The sequence below is a fragment of the Vulpes lagopus genome, chromosome 11 (assembly GCF_018345385.1).
Source record: "Vulpes lagopus strain Blue_001 chromosome 11, ASM1834538v1, whole genome shotgun sequence".
Classification (NCBI taxonomy): domain Eukaryota; kingdom Metazoa; phylum Chordata; class Mammalia; order Carnivora; family Canidae; genus Vulpes; species Vulpes lagopus.
In genome coordinates, this window is record NC_054834.1 from 53,747,297 (window position 1) to 53,762,638 (window position 15,342).

Genomic DNA, 15,342 nt, shown 5'->3' on the forward strand with positions numbered 1-15,342 from the left:
AAGAAAAGATACTCAAGATCACTAATCATTAAGGAAAAGCAAATTAAAACTATAATGAGGCAGCCCGGGTGGCTCAGCAGTTTATCACCGCCTTCAGCCCAGGGCCTGATCCTAGAGTCCCGGGATCGAGTCCCACATCAGGCTCCCTGTATGGAGCCTGCTTCTCCCTCTGCCTGTGCCTCTGCCTCTCTCTGTGTGTCTCTCATGAATAAGTAAATACAATATATATAAAAAAAAACTATAATGAAATACTACTACACACTCATTAGTACGACTATTTTTTAAAAATTACACATAGAATGACCACATCTTTTAGCAATTATGCTTTGAGATACATATCCAAGATAATTGAAAGCAGGAATGGCTCAAATATGTACTTGTACACCAATGTTCATAGCAACATTATTCACAATACCCCAAAAGTGAAAACAATGCAATTGTCCATGAACAAAATGTGGCATACACAAGCAATGGAATATTATTTAGCTTTAAAAAGGAATGGAATTTTTAAAAAAATGGTATTTTAATACATGCTATGAAATGAGTGAACTTTCAAAGCATTATGCCAAGTGAAATTAGCCAGACACAAAAGGAAAAATACTGTATAATTCTGCATATATGAATTACCTAGACTGGACAAGTTCCTAATATAGAAAATAGAATAAGTCACTAGGGTTGATAGGAGAGAATGGAGAGTTATTATTTATTTATTTATTTATTTATTTATTTATTTATTTATGTGTTTGTTTGTTTATTTAGTGAGAGAGCGAGAGTGCAAGTAGGGGGAAGGGGGAGGCAGAGAGGGAGAGGGAGAAAGAGACTCTTAAGCAGGTTCCACGTCCAACACAGAGCCTGATGTGGGGCTCGATCTCATGACCCTGAGATCATGACCTGAGCTGAAATCAAGACTCAGACACTTAACCGACTGAGCCACCCATGTGCCCCAAGAGTTATTATTTAGAGTAGAAAATTTGTGTGTGTGATGATGAAAATGTTAGAGAGTGGTGATGATTACACAACATTATGAATGTACTTAATGTCACACTTAAGGTACACTTACGAAAAATGGTACATTTAATTGTACAATTTATACACTTAAAAATGGTTAAAGCTGCAAATTATATGTATTATATGTTACCACAATTTAAAAAATAAGTCCCAGGATCCCTGGGTGGCGCAGCGGTTTAGCGCCTGCCTTTGGCCCAGGGCGCGGCCCTGGAGACCCGGGATCGAATCCCAGGTCGGGCTCCCGGTGCATGGAGCCTGCTTCTCCCTCTGCCTGTGTCTCTGCCTCTCTCTCTCTCTCTCTGTGTGACTATCATGAATGAATAAATAAATAAAATCTTTAAAAAAAATAAATTAAAAAAAAATAAAATAAAAATCTTTAAAAAAAATAAATAAATAAAAAATAAAAAATAAATCTGAAAACAGATTACAAATAAAACTATAAAATCTGAAACTAAAATTTCTAGATTCAAACATAGGGTAAAATCTTCCTTACTTTGCTTAGGCCAAGGTTTCTTACTGCAAAAATAACAGATTAAAAAAAATGATAATTTAAAAATTGGACTTCATCAAGAGTAAATGCCATAAGTTATAAAATAAGGCAATCCACAGGCTGAAAGAAAATATTCAAAACACATAAATCATACAAAGGATTTGAATTCAGAATATATGTAAACCTGTTACAACTCAATGAGAAGATAATTAGCTGAATTAAGTAAGAGGCAAAAGGTTTGCTTAGCTGCTTCACAAAAGAAGATATACAAATGGCCAATATGCACATCAAAAGACACTCAATGGTATTAGAGAAATGCAGCTGAAATAATAAGGATGATTTTTTTTTAGAGCAGAAAAATCAACATTAACCAAAAAGATCTGAAAAACCCACACATTCATGCACACAAAAGGAGACGTGGGTACACATTCATTATAAAGTCAAAAATTTTAGAAATCCAATGCGCTATCCATTGAGCAACAGAGCCAGGCAAGTAAAAAATTTTTAAAAAGACAATATCACGTATTTACAAGGGAGTCTCAGTGCCCTCATTGGTGTAAAATGGGTCTCGCTACTTAATAAATCGTTTTAGAGTTTCTTAAAAGTTACACATTCATTTATCACATTATTTTGCTATCTAATTCCTAGATGTACCCTCACAAGTAAAAAATATATATACACATAAAAAACTTCTGCACAGGGGCACCTAGGTGACTCAGTCCTGTAAGTGACTTTTGATTTTGATCAGGTCATGTTCTCAGGGTTGTGAGATTGAGCCTCATGTTGGACTTTGAGCTGAGCGTCGAGCTTGCTAAGATTGTTTCTCTCCTTCTACCTCCCCCTCAAAAAAAGTTTGTGCACAAATATTCATGTATCATCATTTATATTAGAAATATTTGAAACAAGTCAATATTCATCAAAGTGTGCATGAATGTACAATTTTTTACATACCTAAAATGAAATAATAATCTACTATAAAAATGAAGTATTGATTCAGAAAATTACATATATGAATCTCAAAAGCATTATGCACAATGAATATAACTAGGAAAAATATATTCATATACTATGAATCCATTTATATAAATTTTGAGGAAATTCAAGCTAATCTATAATGGCAGAAATCAAATCATTGCTTCCCTGCTGACAAGGGTGGGTGTAGACCTATGTCACAACAAAGCAAAAGAAAAATTGGGGGATGACAGTAGTGTTTATTTGATTGTTTTCACTGTTTCAAAGTTTTGTGTGTCTGTGTACACACATATATATGTAAAAATTGATAAAATAGTACACTTTCAATATGGCTTGTTTTTGTACACCAATTATAAATCAGTGAAGATACTTAAAAAACACTGTTAGGAAGTTAAAAAGACAAGTCCGATGAAACTTTGTAAAGCATGTATCCCGTATATAAATCATTCTGGAATATGTAAAGAGCTCTGACAATTCAATAACAACCAAAGAAGACAAAAATTCATTAAAAAAATGGATAGACACTTCTTCAAAGAGGATGCAAAATTGGGAAACTAGTACGCAAAAAGATGAACCCTATCCTTAGTCACCAAGGAAATGCAAATGGATTCTACAGTGAGATATCCCAACATGTACTAGAAAGACTACAAGTCAGAGAACTGACAATGCCAAGTATTAGTGTGGAAGTGGCACAAGCAGAACTGTCACATATAATTGGTTAAAAAGCAGTTAGTGTGGCATTTTATTAGAAAGTCAAACTTATGCTTCCCATCAGACCCATCAATTCCACAGCTCTGTATTTTCCCAAGATGACACATGTTTCCACCAAGGCTTATATGCGAACGTTCATAGCAGCTGTATTCTTAATAGCCAAAGGAAAAAAAAAAAAGCCAATCATCAGGAACAGCAGTAAACATATTTTGGTAAACCACTGATTTATAAGTTGGTGAAGAATTGTGCTTTGCTCAGACAATGGAATACAATTAAATAAAATAAAAGACAATAAAAAAGGATGCAGCAACCTTAATGAGTCTCAAAAGCTTTATATTAAGTGAAAGAAGCCAGACACAATATATTACATATTATATTATCCCGCTTATATGAAATTTGAGGAAAGTCCATACTGATAGAATTAGCAGAGGCCTGAAGCTGGGACTGGGGAAGGTGGCTGAATTTGAAGGGGAACGAGGAAATTTTGGGGGTTACAGAAATGTCACGTATTTTTGTGGTGGTGACAACTACCTGACTGTACGTATTTGTAAAATCTATTTAACTACACGTGGCATGGAAAAAAATTACTTGCATAAAGTACAACTCAATAGAACTGATCAAAAAGAAAACAAAATAATACCAGGTAATTAAGTTGCGATGGCATAGCACTGTTGACAGGATGCATTTAGAGTTTTGCTCCAAGTCTAGAGGCATCGTCTGCTCTGTCACAATACGTGGAAGAGATTTGGACATCAGATTGAATTATCAAATCAACGACCAGCAATGACTGGGCAGGAGGAGCAGGAAGTGGCTAGCATGCAGGAGGCCTTGGTAAAATACTTGGACCCCAGAGGGTGGAATATAAGCTCTGTAATTATTTAGGAACCTGCAGCACAAGTAAAGTTTTTAGGGGTCCACTTGTTAAGATCATGCTGGGATATCCTATATAAATTGGGAAAATTTCCTGAATTCTGGATCCCGTGCCACAATGGGGGAAGCAAAATCCCTGGTAAGCACCCGTAAATTCCCCAGGCATATATATGACCCAGCTAGGAGTTATGTTCCAGCCCATATATCAGTTGACACTGAAAGAATTTTGCATCAGGCCCAGGCAGAAATGAAAAGCCTTGCCATCTGACCCAGGACGTCTAGTAAATCTCCTGTGTGTCTAATCCTATCCTGGCACCTGCTTCTCAGAAACACCTGAACTATAGGGCATGACTCCTCTCCCAGGAAATCTTTGTACCAGCATCTCCTGTTGGGTGGACTGAAACACTGTCAGGCCTGTACTCTGGTTGGAGGCTCTCTCTACCTAGTTTTGCTTTGTTTCCTTTCTCCTTTGCAGGCTCTGGATGTGCACTGCAGTCCTCCACGACCCTTTGACCCACCCAACCCTTTCTATCTCCCAGGTTTGAGCCCCCACCCCCCACCCCAGTTTTTGGCACTCCTAACTCTGCCTCGGCATCTGCTTCTTGGAATATCCCAACTGGAAAACACGTCCGTGCGAGATTTATGCATGACTGTTCGTAGCAATTTCAGACATAATAACCCCAAACTGGAAACAACCTAATCTCTTTTATTGTTGAAATGATAAACAGAAGTAGAATATTGGCACAGTGGAATCCCAGTAAGCAATAAAAAGTAATGGATTACGTATACACCGTAATATGGATAAATCTCAAGAATATTATGCTGATTGAAAGGAGCTGAACCTAGAACACACCCTGTATGATCCCGTTTATATGACATTTTATAAAAGAAAAAGGCAGATGATCAGTGGTTACGTGCAACCAGGCATAGAGTAGGGATTAACTGAGAAGTGCCACAGCAAGCTTTTTGATGAAATGGAAATATTCTATTAATTATAGTGATATAGGAGTGTGTGTATTTTTAAAAATTCATTAAAATAAACACTTAGAGCTTTACAATATGTAGGTTATATTTAAATGCATTTTCTTTTTTTTTTTTTTTTGGTAGTGTGTGTATCAGGACAGATTGTAGTTCACAATGATACATAAAACATGCGTGTGTGCACACATACAGTTGACCCTTGAGCAACACAGGTTTTTTTTTTTAATTGCTTTTTTTTTTTTTAAGATTTTATTTTTTTATTTTTGCAACACAGGTTTGAACTGTGCAAACCCACTTACAAGTTGATTATTTGTTAAAAATAGAGTACTATAAATGTATTTTCCTTCCTTATGATTTTAATAACATTTTATTTCTTTAGCTTACTATAAAGAATACGGTGTATAATACATATACAAAATATGTGTTTTTTTATGGAATTGGCAAGGCTTCTAGTCAGCAGTAGGCTATTAGTGGTAAAGTTTTTGGTAGAGTCAAAAGCTATATGCAGATTTTTGGCTGCATGGCGGGGTTGGTGCCCCTAACTCTTGCACTATTCAAGGGTCAACTGTATATACACAAATACATACATAAATAAATGGTTTCTCTCCCCCAAATTCCTTTAATGCTATCCAATTATTTATTTATGTGACACAGGGTTTTGAGAACCTACTTTCTTTCAGGTAAGGGAATACATTCATATGCAAAAGAGAGGAAGTTTTTGTCCTCAAAATCTGCACTTTCATGACACAGAGTTCAGTAATGGAATAGAGAATATGGGGTGTCATTTAAAATGGGCTGTTCATGGAAGGCCATTGAAAAGGAAATATTGGGGAAAAAATAGACAAGTTAGTTCAAGAAATTAGCCATGAAAATACCTGGGAAAGAGTGTTTGAGGCAGGAGAGACTAGCGCAGAACCTCTGAGAATAAAATGCAATTAGAATGTTTCAGATGTCGAAAGAGGTGGCCATGGTCTGTATCAGTAAGAAGGAAAGTAGTAAGAAATGAGGAAAATTCAGTCCTTGCAGGCTGTGGGAAGGACTTCAGATCATCCCGTCTAACAACTGTGGTTCCCTGAGCCTAGGATTTCCAATGAAGTTCTTCAGAATCCATTTTAAGGACAAAAGTGAAGGGAACAATTAGGATTCCTCATATGTACCTTCTCCTGTCTTCTTTAAGTGACGGCCCAGAAGATCTTTTTTTTTTTTTTTTCCATTCAGAGGTTGGGTACAACGTTTCATCAAACTTAAAAATTACTAAGGGAACAAAACATAAAGGAGATAAATTAACAATTGATCTGTTAAGTATACATCGGGAACAAAGCAGCATCCTGGACCCTTCATTTATCACTTGAACAAGTGTATGGGGCAGGATGTCATCTATTTATCTATCTATCATCGATCTATTCTCCCTCCCTCCCTCTCTCTCTCTGTCTCTCTGTCTCTGTCTCTGTCTCTCTGTCTCTGTCTCTCTCTCTCTCTCTCTCTCTCTCTCTCTATATATATATATATATATATATATATATTTTTTTTTTTTTTTTTTTTTTTTTTTTTTTAAGAAGCAGCTTGGGACTCCTGGGTGGCTCAGTGGTTGAGCGTCTGCCTTTGGCTCAGGTTGTGACCCTGGGGTCCTGGGATCGAGTCCCACATCGGGCTCCCTGCAGGGAGGCTGCTTCTCCCTCTGCCTGTGTCTCTGCCCCTCTCTCTCTCCCTGTGTCTCTCATGAGTAAATACATAAAAGCTTAAGAAAAAAACAAAAGAAGCAGCTTACACTCAGATAATCTAAGTTGAAAATCCAAGGTCACACAGTTGGCAAGAAGCAAAGAAGGATGCAAACATAGGCCAGCCTGACTCTGACACACCTTGGCTCCATTGTAACCATACTCTTGCTCTGTTACTCCCCAGTTGGGAATCCGGCATTCTCAAACCTGGTCTTTGCAGGGAAAGGACAAGAGTTCTATCTGGTGATTAAAATGACTGACATCTTTTAGGATTATTCTGAAGGGTGCCTTGAATCAGGCCATGCTTTCTACTTACAAGGACCCTTACCCAGGATCATACATATAATTAATATAGGTTGGAAGTACTCAAGACTGATTGATAGTAAAACATATATATATATATATATATATATATTTATTTATTTATTTATTTATTTATTTATTTATTTATTTTTAAAAAATTTTTAGTAAAATATATTTTTAAAAGAGGGGCCCTCTCTTATGAAAATGAAATAACCAAAAATCAAAGAATTTCAAATTCTTGTTGAAAAGATATGGGATGCAAGGAGTCTCTGTTAAGGAAATGACCAAGTTTTTTTTTTTCTTTTAATGGTTTTGACGATCTAGAATATTAGCTATCAGCAAACATTTCTGATTACATCTCTATAAAATTAAATGAATACAAATCTCATTGTAAAGCTCAACTAATTACGACATCAGCCTCCTTGCTGTATTTGCCACTCGGTTCCTTGAGAACCATTAGCCAGCAAATTCAGTGGTTAAACAAGAAATATCCAAATGGCCAATATCTCTAACAGGTATTACGGTAGCCTTAAGGACCTGAGGCTTATTGATTTTGCTCAAATATGATGGATATCGGAAGCTTCATTAATTCTTTAAAGGCCAGGGGAAAAAATGTATTATTGCTTTTAGGTACACAGGGGCTGAAAGTGTTCAAATACCGGTGAGCTTCAGAATATATATCAAGATAAAAATCAATGTCTTTCAGGTTAATCTTCATTATACATTTACAGTAGTGAGTGGTTGTCTAAGTGTGCCCCAAACCTTCCAATTCGGGCTAAAAAGCACCACTTTCATTCTGGTCAACTCACTCACAGAAGTTAAATTATACAGTATATTGAATTAGGTCTGAAATGAGAACACCAAAATTGATTAGAAGGCTGCCTTATCAGGAAAGATTAAAGGGAATACATATTTATAGCTAAGCTGAAGGGGGAATAGGTTAATTTGTACCCATATTTGAATAGAGTAAATGTCAGAGACCAAGAGGAATTACTTATTTTGGTACGAGACAGTATACAGCTGGGAGTGTCGGGATGAAATACAGAAAAGGGGATATCTGGTGAAATTTGAACTGGAAGATATATGCAGTCTTTGTAGGAAAGTAAAGTAAAATGGGTTGACATTGTTCTAAGGAACGTGTTGAGCTTTTACTCAATGAGTGGATGTTTTATGCTTTCATTGCTAGTGTTTTTACAACAGTTTTTGTGTGGGTGGAGAAGTGGAGGTCTTTGAAAAACTTCTGAGGATCTGCTCATCCTAGATCTCTTAAACTTTATTTATTTAATTTTTTAAAATATTTTATTTTTAAGTAATCTCGACACCTGATGTGGGGCTCAAACTCACAACCCTAAGATCAAGAACCACCTGCTTTACTGACCAAGACAGCCAGGCACCCCTGTTTAATTCTAGCTTTTAAGTTAGATGCATCCAGAAACAGAAACAGGAGGAATATTAAGTAATATATGGATGGTCTGTGATATGTCGAATTGTAGCAAAACTGCATTAATTGAAGTGTATTAAATACTTCAGCATAAAGAATTCCAGTATTTGGGATTTGTTTTTTTTTTTTCAATATTTAGGATTTGAATTAACTTCAATATTATACTCTGCGTTCCCTAGAAGAGAGGAGAAACAAACAAAAATAATAACACAATACCAATAACAGTAATAGTGATGCCAATAGAAAAAAAATATTTTAATTGCATTTTGTCCAGGAGTGTAAAGCGTGAATCAATTGCACCTTCATTAGACTATTTTTCATGGACCTCTCACAGAAGGAGCCACACTATATTCTGTGTTATTGTGTTAAAAATAGACTTTTATACAATATAGCTTAAGTGCAAGCCAAAGGTTGTATCTGGTGCTCGACTGAAGAGACAGCGATCTCTTTGTATGATAGAAGAAAAGGAGTCTGTCTTGGTCACTTAGACACACTTAATGATTTTGTTAGGATGATTTTTTTCTTTTTCTTTTTTGGGCTATAGAGAATTAAGCTCTAAGTATTGACTTTAGAACTTGAGTATGAAATGCACCTCCCTTCTACTTGGATTAGCTCCTTGGGTTCTCACACTGTTATGCAGATACTTTCCTTGACCCTTATGAAAAGGAAATAAATGAATACAGAAGTATTGTCACTGGCCCACGGTCAGGAACTCAGGAATCCAGGAAGTGACGGAGACCTAATCCAACAAACTCAAACATGTCTGAGGTCCACGCCATCTCTGATCCATTTCCCTGTTGTCAGTGTAGAGATGTTCAGACTGTAATGTGCATCAACATCAACTACCGGCAGGGGTGTAAATCACTTCCCAGCTCTGCACTGGATGGTGTTGTATTTGCATCTTGAACTTGACTGTGGTGGGAGTGTTTATACCACGGAAACAGACAAATGCTATAAATCAGGGTCTTTCTTCTTTTCTTAAAGAGAGATTTCTAGGACCCACTGCAAAGTCTCTCACTCAACCGGTGTAGAATCAGTTCCAATAATTTGCATTCCTCACAAGGTTGCAGGGGATGCTGTTGCTGGTGGTCTGGGACCAAACTTTGAGAACAACTAACCCAATTCGTATTTTTTTTTCCCATATGTTGATAGGTTTATTAAAGACGTTGAACAATACATCAAGGCACCATGTGTCTATAAAATCATGATTATCTTGGCTTTTAATTGGATATCAAATCATGTTAAATTATTTTTTTTAATTTTATTTATTTATTTATGATAGTCACAGAGAGAGAGAGAGAGGCAGAGACATAGGCAGAGGGAGAAGCAGGCTCCATGCACCGGGAGCCCGACGTGGGATTTGATCCCGGGTCTCCAGGATCGCGCCCTGGGCCAAAGGCAGGCGCCAAACCGCTGCGCCACCCAGGGATCCCCTCAAATCATGTTAAATTAATATTTTATCACATTTTAGGAGATTACAGACAACTTTAAAGTAGTAAAGAAGAAAAATATTAATTAATTAATTAATTAATTAATTAATATTAGAGAGGGAGGGAGAGAGAGAAAAAGAAGAGGTTATGGAGGAGCAAAGGGAGAGGGAGAGAGAGAATCTTACGCAGGCTCTAGACCTGTGCAGGGCCCACTGCGGGATCCATCTCACAACCCAGAGACTCTGTCCTGAGCCAAAAGCAAGAATGGGATACTTAACCAACTGAAACACCCAGGTACCCCAAAAAATACAAAGCTTTATTAATGGGATGGGGAAAAATCAGGTACACATTTATTAGGCGATTAGGTTGATTAGTTAGATGAAATATATAGTCTCTTTTTTTAAGATTTTATTTATCTATTCATTCATAATAGACATAGAGAGAGAGGCAGAGACACAGGCAGAGAGAGAAGCAGGCCCCATGCAGGGAGCCTGACGTGGGACCCAATCCCGGAACTCCAGGATCAGGCCCTGAGCCACAGGCAAGTGCTGAACTGCTGAGCCACCCAGGGATCCCCTGTAGTCTCTTTTTTAAATTTTTTTTTAATTTTATTTATTTATTTATTAATTTTAAATAAATAAATATTAATATTTATTTATTTATTAATTTTTATTTTTATTTATTTATGATAGTCACAGAGAGAGAGAGAGAGAGAGAGAGCGAGAGGCAGAGACACAGGCAGAGGGAGAAGCAGGATCCATGCACCAGGAGCCCAACGTGGGATTCGATCCCGGGTCTCCAGGATCGTGCCCTGGGCCAAAGGCAGGTGCCAAACTGCTGCGCCACCCAGAGATCCCTGTAGTCTCTTTTTTTAATGTGACTTTTTTTATACTTTAAATTGAACTAAGCTTTTGCTTAATAATAGAAAATATTAACCTATATCTTTCTGTAGACTGGAAAAAACATGGCAAGTTAGTACCTGAACTTCCATACTAGTTCTTAAGAGTTACAAGAATAATAAAGTTAGTGTGTAGTCTCAGCAGTTTTAATATCCATAAGAATTGCATTCTTGAATTTACACATAAGCTTACTGTCCCTATTTGTTTCAATCTCAATTCTCCCAAATTTCAGTGGTTCATTCCCATACAATATTCTTAAGTCTAAATATATCTCTAAATATATCTCTCTATATAGTTTTTTGAAATGTTTTGTTTTGCCTCCAATCTCCAACCTAGTTTATTTGTGAAACACACACAGGATTTTCCAGGACTTTGAGATATTGTCCAAAACAAACAGGAATAACTCCAACGTGGACTATAGATGGCAAATCATGGCTCGTGGGCAATGCAGAACGAAGAAACCTGACCAGTGCAGAAAGTCCTGTCTTTCCCCACTCACACATCTCCCCTGTTATACAGATGTGCATTCACTCTACAATTTAAATAATTGTTTAAAAGACACTCTCCAGTGTCAGTACCTGAACCTATCCACTTATACTCACTCACACAGACATGTATGTAACATATCCATATGCATATACAGAGGGAGAGTCTGAGAGTATCTTTAAAAGCCAAAATATTTTTGTAAAGATTTTATTTATTCATGAGAGACACAGAGACACAGGCAGAGGGAGAAGCAGACCCCCTACAGGGAGCCCAATGTGGGGGGGGGGTTTGTCCCCAGGCCCCTGGGGTCACGCCCTGAGCCCAAGCCAGATGCTCAACTGCTGAGCCACCCAGGTGTCCCTAAAAAACAAAATATTTAGGAAAAAAATAGTTTGATCCTGTCTTCTGTGCTTCAGGGCTCCTCCACTGCCAAACTCCAAGGTACCCACAGTATACGCACAAGAGGCATACAGAGCATTGGCAAACAGGGTGGGCCTGCTGTGTGTTTTTGAATTAGATACAATTATTGGAAATGGTCCTAGAAGATAGTTTGTGATTGTTAAAACTGTATGTGTGTCAAGTACAATTTCAGTGTTAAACTTAGCTCTGTTATTCTTAGAGGAATAGGATGCTGCACACTCTACACTTGTCTCAGATCCATGCTTATTGTTACCTTATAAAGAGACCATATATATCCTTAGGACTGTCAGAATTAAATCACTGGGATGTTGGAAGGATCGTCTAGCTTGGGATTTACATACCCGTCCTGCCTCCTTGTTTCCTTCTTGATTAGTAAGTTTTATAGAATATGTTTTTTTGTTTTGTTTTTTGTTTTTTGTTTTTTTTTTTTAGGGGCCGCTAAGTGAATCATTCCTCTTAAAAGCAGTGAATCTTTAGGGAACTTGATGAAATGTGTCAAGACTTCATGGTCAAATCACGTAGAACCCTTCTTTGAGCTTCACCAATCACCTGAGTTGAAAAGCATCATGAAACAGTTAAGCTTCTTTTGGTGATAAGAGAGGAATAAAATATCTTAGCTCTTGGTTCCAAATGTACAACATGATATGAGTTGGAAAGGAAGGCAGACTCCTTGCTTTTTGGCTCCAAATCTCCTCATTGCTGGCTGCTGTGAAAGAAGTATGTTTTCAGCAGGCAGCAATTGACAGGAATGCATAAGCTGTTTTGGCAAACAGGTTTGCATTTGGCCTTTTCCAGCTGATGCGCCAAGATGATGTAAAGGCCCCCAAATAAATTAACCATCTTTTAGAAAATTGCCTTCCCACCTTTAAAGTCAATGAACACATAGGACACACTGGAAAAAAAAAAAAAAAGATTCAAAGTGGAAGCAAACAATGACAAAAAGATAGCTGAGAGAAGGAGAACATTAAGGCGAATTAATTTCCACCTATTACACTGGAAAAACAATTTAACCCTTGTTTATTAAATGCTTACAATATGCTGGTCAATGAGCTGACAATTCGAATACAGAGCTAATGGAGAGACGGGGCATATTAACGAGCACTGATAATGTGATGAATGATGTATTCATCTTATGAACAAAAAGCACGGAGCATGTGGAACATGGTTAGTTGCTACTCTTACCTGCTTTGCTATGTATCTTTCTTTGGGGAAGACTTTTTTTTATTTTTTATTTTTTCTAGTTTTTAACGTTTATTGAAGATTCTTGCCCAAACCTGTCTATATCATGACGGTTACAAACTTTCCAATTCTTTCTTTCTTTATTTTTTATTTTTGAGAATACACAGAGAGGAGAGAGAGAGAGGCAGAGACACAGGCAGAGGGAGAAGCAGGCTCCATGCAGGGAGCCCAATGTGGGACTTGATCCCAGGTCTCCAGGATCAGGCCCTGGGCTGAAGGCAGGAGCTAAATCGCTGAGCCACCCGGGGTGCCCCAAACTTTCCAACTCTACTAACCTTTCCAATACCTCTTGGAGGGGGGCAGGGAATCTCATAATCCAAAAACCCATGACAATAAAACAATGTCGGAAACCGCCATGAACACGCAAGACAAGTGAATAACACGTCTTTTCTAAGAGACACAGGGCTATACATTCAGGAAGTACACAAAAAAGTAAAAATGAAGCAAACTCATCAAATTATACACATTAAATGTACAGCAGTTTTTTAGGTCAATCGTATCTAAGTCAAGTGGTTTTAAAAAAAGAATCATGCCAAAAAAAAAAATAAAAAAAAAAAATAAAATAAAAAATAAAAAAAAAAAAAGAATCATGCCAAAAGAAAGTCATGCTATTTGGCTTAATCCTGAGTTAAGAATATTAACAATAATAATCAACAGACCACAATGCATGTGGTCTGTTATACACAAAGGATGATTTTCTGTATGGGTTTAAGCTCTAGTACATTTTGTATTTATGATTCAGAAGCAGCTTTCAACATTTTTAAGTAGCAGAAACATACATAACAGCTATAAGTGGAAAGAATCCTGGCAAAGTATCCTGTGTTTTTATTGCAGAGACACACAATAGCAGTCTCAGGTTATTAAGAAAACATCACAAAGTGTTGTTTTGTATATTAACAGTATGTTTTGGGGAGTGGGGAAAGAATAAGAGCTTTTTGTTTGGCTTAAAATACTCAACACTGAAATAGTTGAAAAGTAACCCAGATTGCAAACCCTTTTTTTTTTTAAGCTTAAATCATAAATCTAAATCATATACCAAGTTGTTGGTCCGAATTGTGTAGGATAACTTAAATTTAAATTGCATTCTACTAAACAAAATGAGTGTATTTCTGTAAGCATAGTTATGTTGAAATAAAGTTTTATAAAGCAAAAAATAAGTAAATAAATAAATAAATAAATAATAAAATATTCAACATTTAAAATAAAATAAAATAAAATCTAAAATAGGGCAGCCCCGGTGGCTCAGCGGTTTAGTGCTGCCTTTAGCCGAGGGCGCGATCCTGGAGACCTGGGATTGAGTCCCGTGTTGGGCTCCCTGCATGGAGCCTGCTTCTCCCTCTGCCTGTGTCTATGCATCTCTCTCTCTCTCTCTGTGTTTCTCATGAATAAATAAATAAAATCTTAAAATATATATGTATATATATAATAAAAATAAAGTAAAATAAAATTAAATTAAAAAAATAAAAAATAAAATAAATACTCAAATTTAAAATAAAATAAATAAAATCATAAAATAAAATAAAAAGTAAAATAATAAAATAACAAAATAAAATAATAAAATAAAATAAAATAATAAATAATAAATAAAATAATAAAATAAAAATAAAATACAATAATAAAATAATAAAATAAAACATAAAATAACAAAATAAAATAAAAATAAAATAAAATAAAATAATAAAATATCACATAAAATAACAAAATAACAAAATAAAATAAAATAAAAATAATAAAATTAATAAAATAATAAAATAAAATAAGAAATAAAATAATAAAATAAAATAAAAATAAAATAAAATAATAAAATAAAAAATAAAATAACAAAATAAAATAACAAAATAAAATAAAATAAAATAATAAATAATAAAATAATAAAATAAAAATAAAATAACAAAATAAAATAACAAAATAAAATAACAAAGTAAAATAAAATAAAATAATAAAATAATAAAATAATAAAATAAAACAAAAAATAAAATATAAAATAAAATAATAAAATAAAAATAAAATAATAAATAAAAATAAAATAATAAAATATGATAAAATAATAAAATATAATATCAAAATAAAAATAAAATAAAATAAAATAAAATAAAAATAATAAAATAAAATAAAATAAATGAAATAAAATCTCAACATGTCCAACTGCTGACAGCGTAAGGGCAGCGCCTGGAGGAGTCTGGCCCGGGAAGGGATCCGCACGCAATCACACCTGTTTTCTACGCCCCCTCCGGGATGCTCGGCCCAGGTCCCACTTGAGAGGAACCCCTGAGGTCACCTGTAGTTTGGAAAGGTGACATGGGTCGTAGGAAGCGGCGTGCACAGCGGCTTCCCCTTCACAGCCGAGCACCCTGTGCCCCAGCCTCCCTGCGGC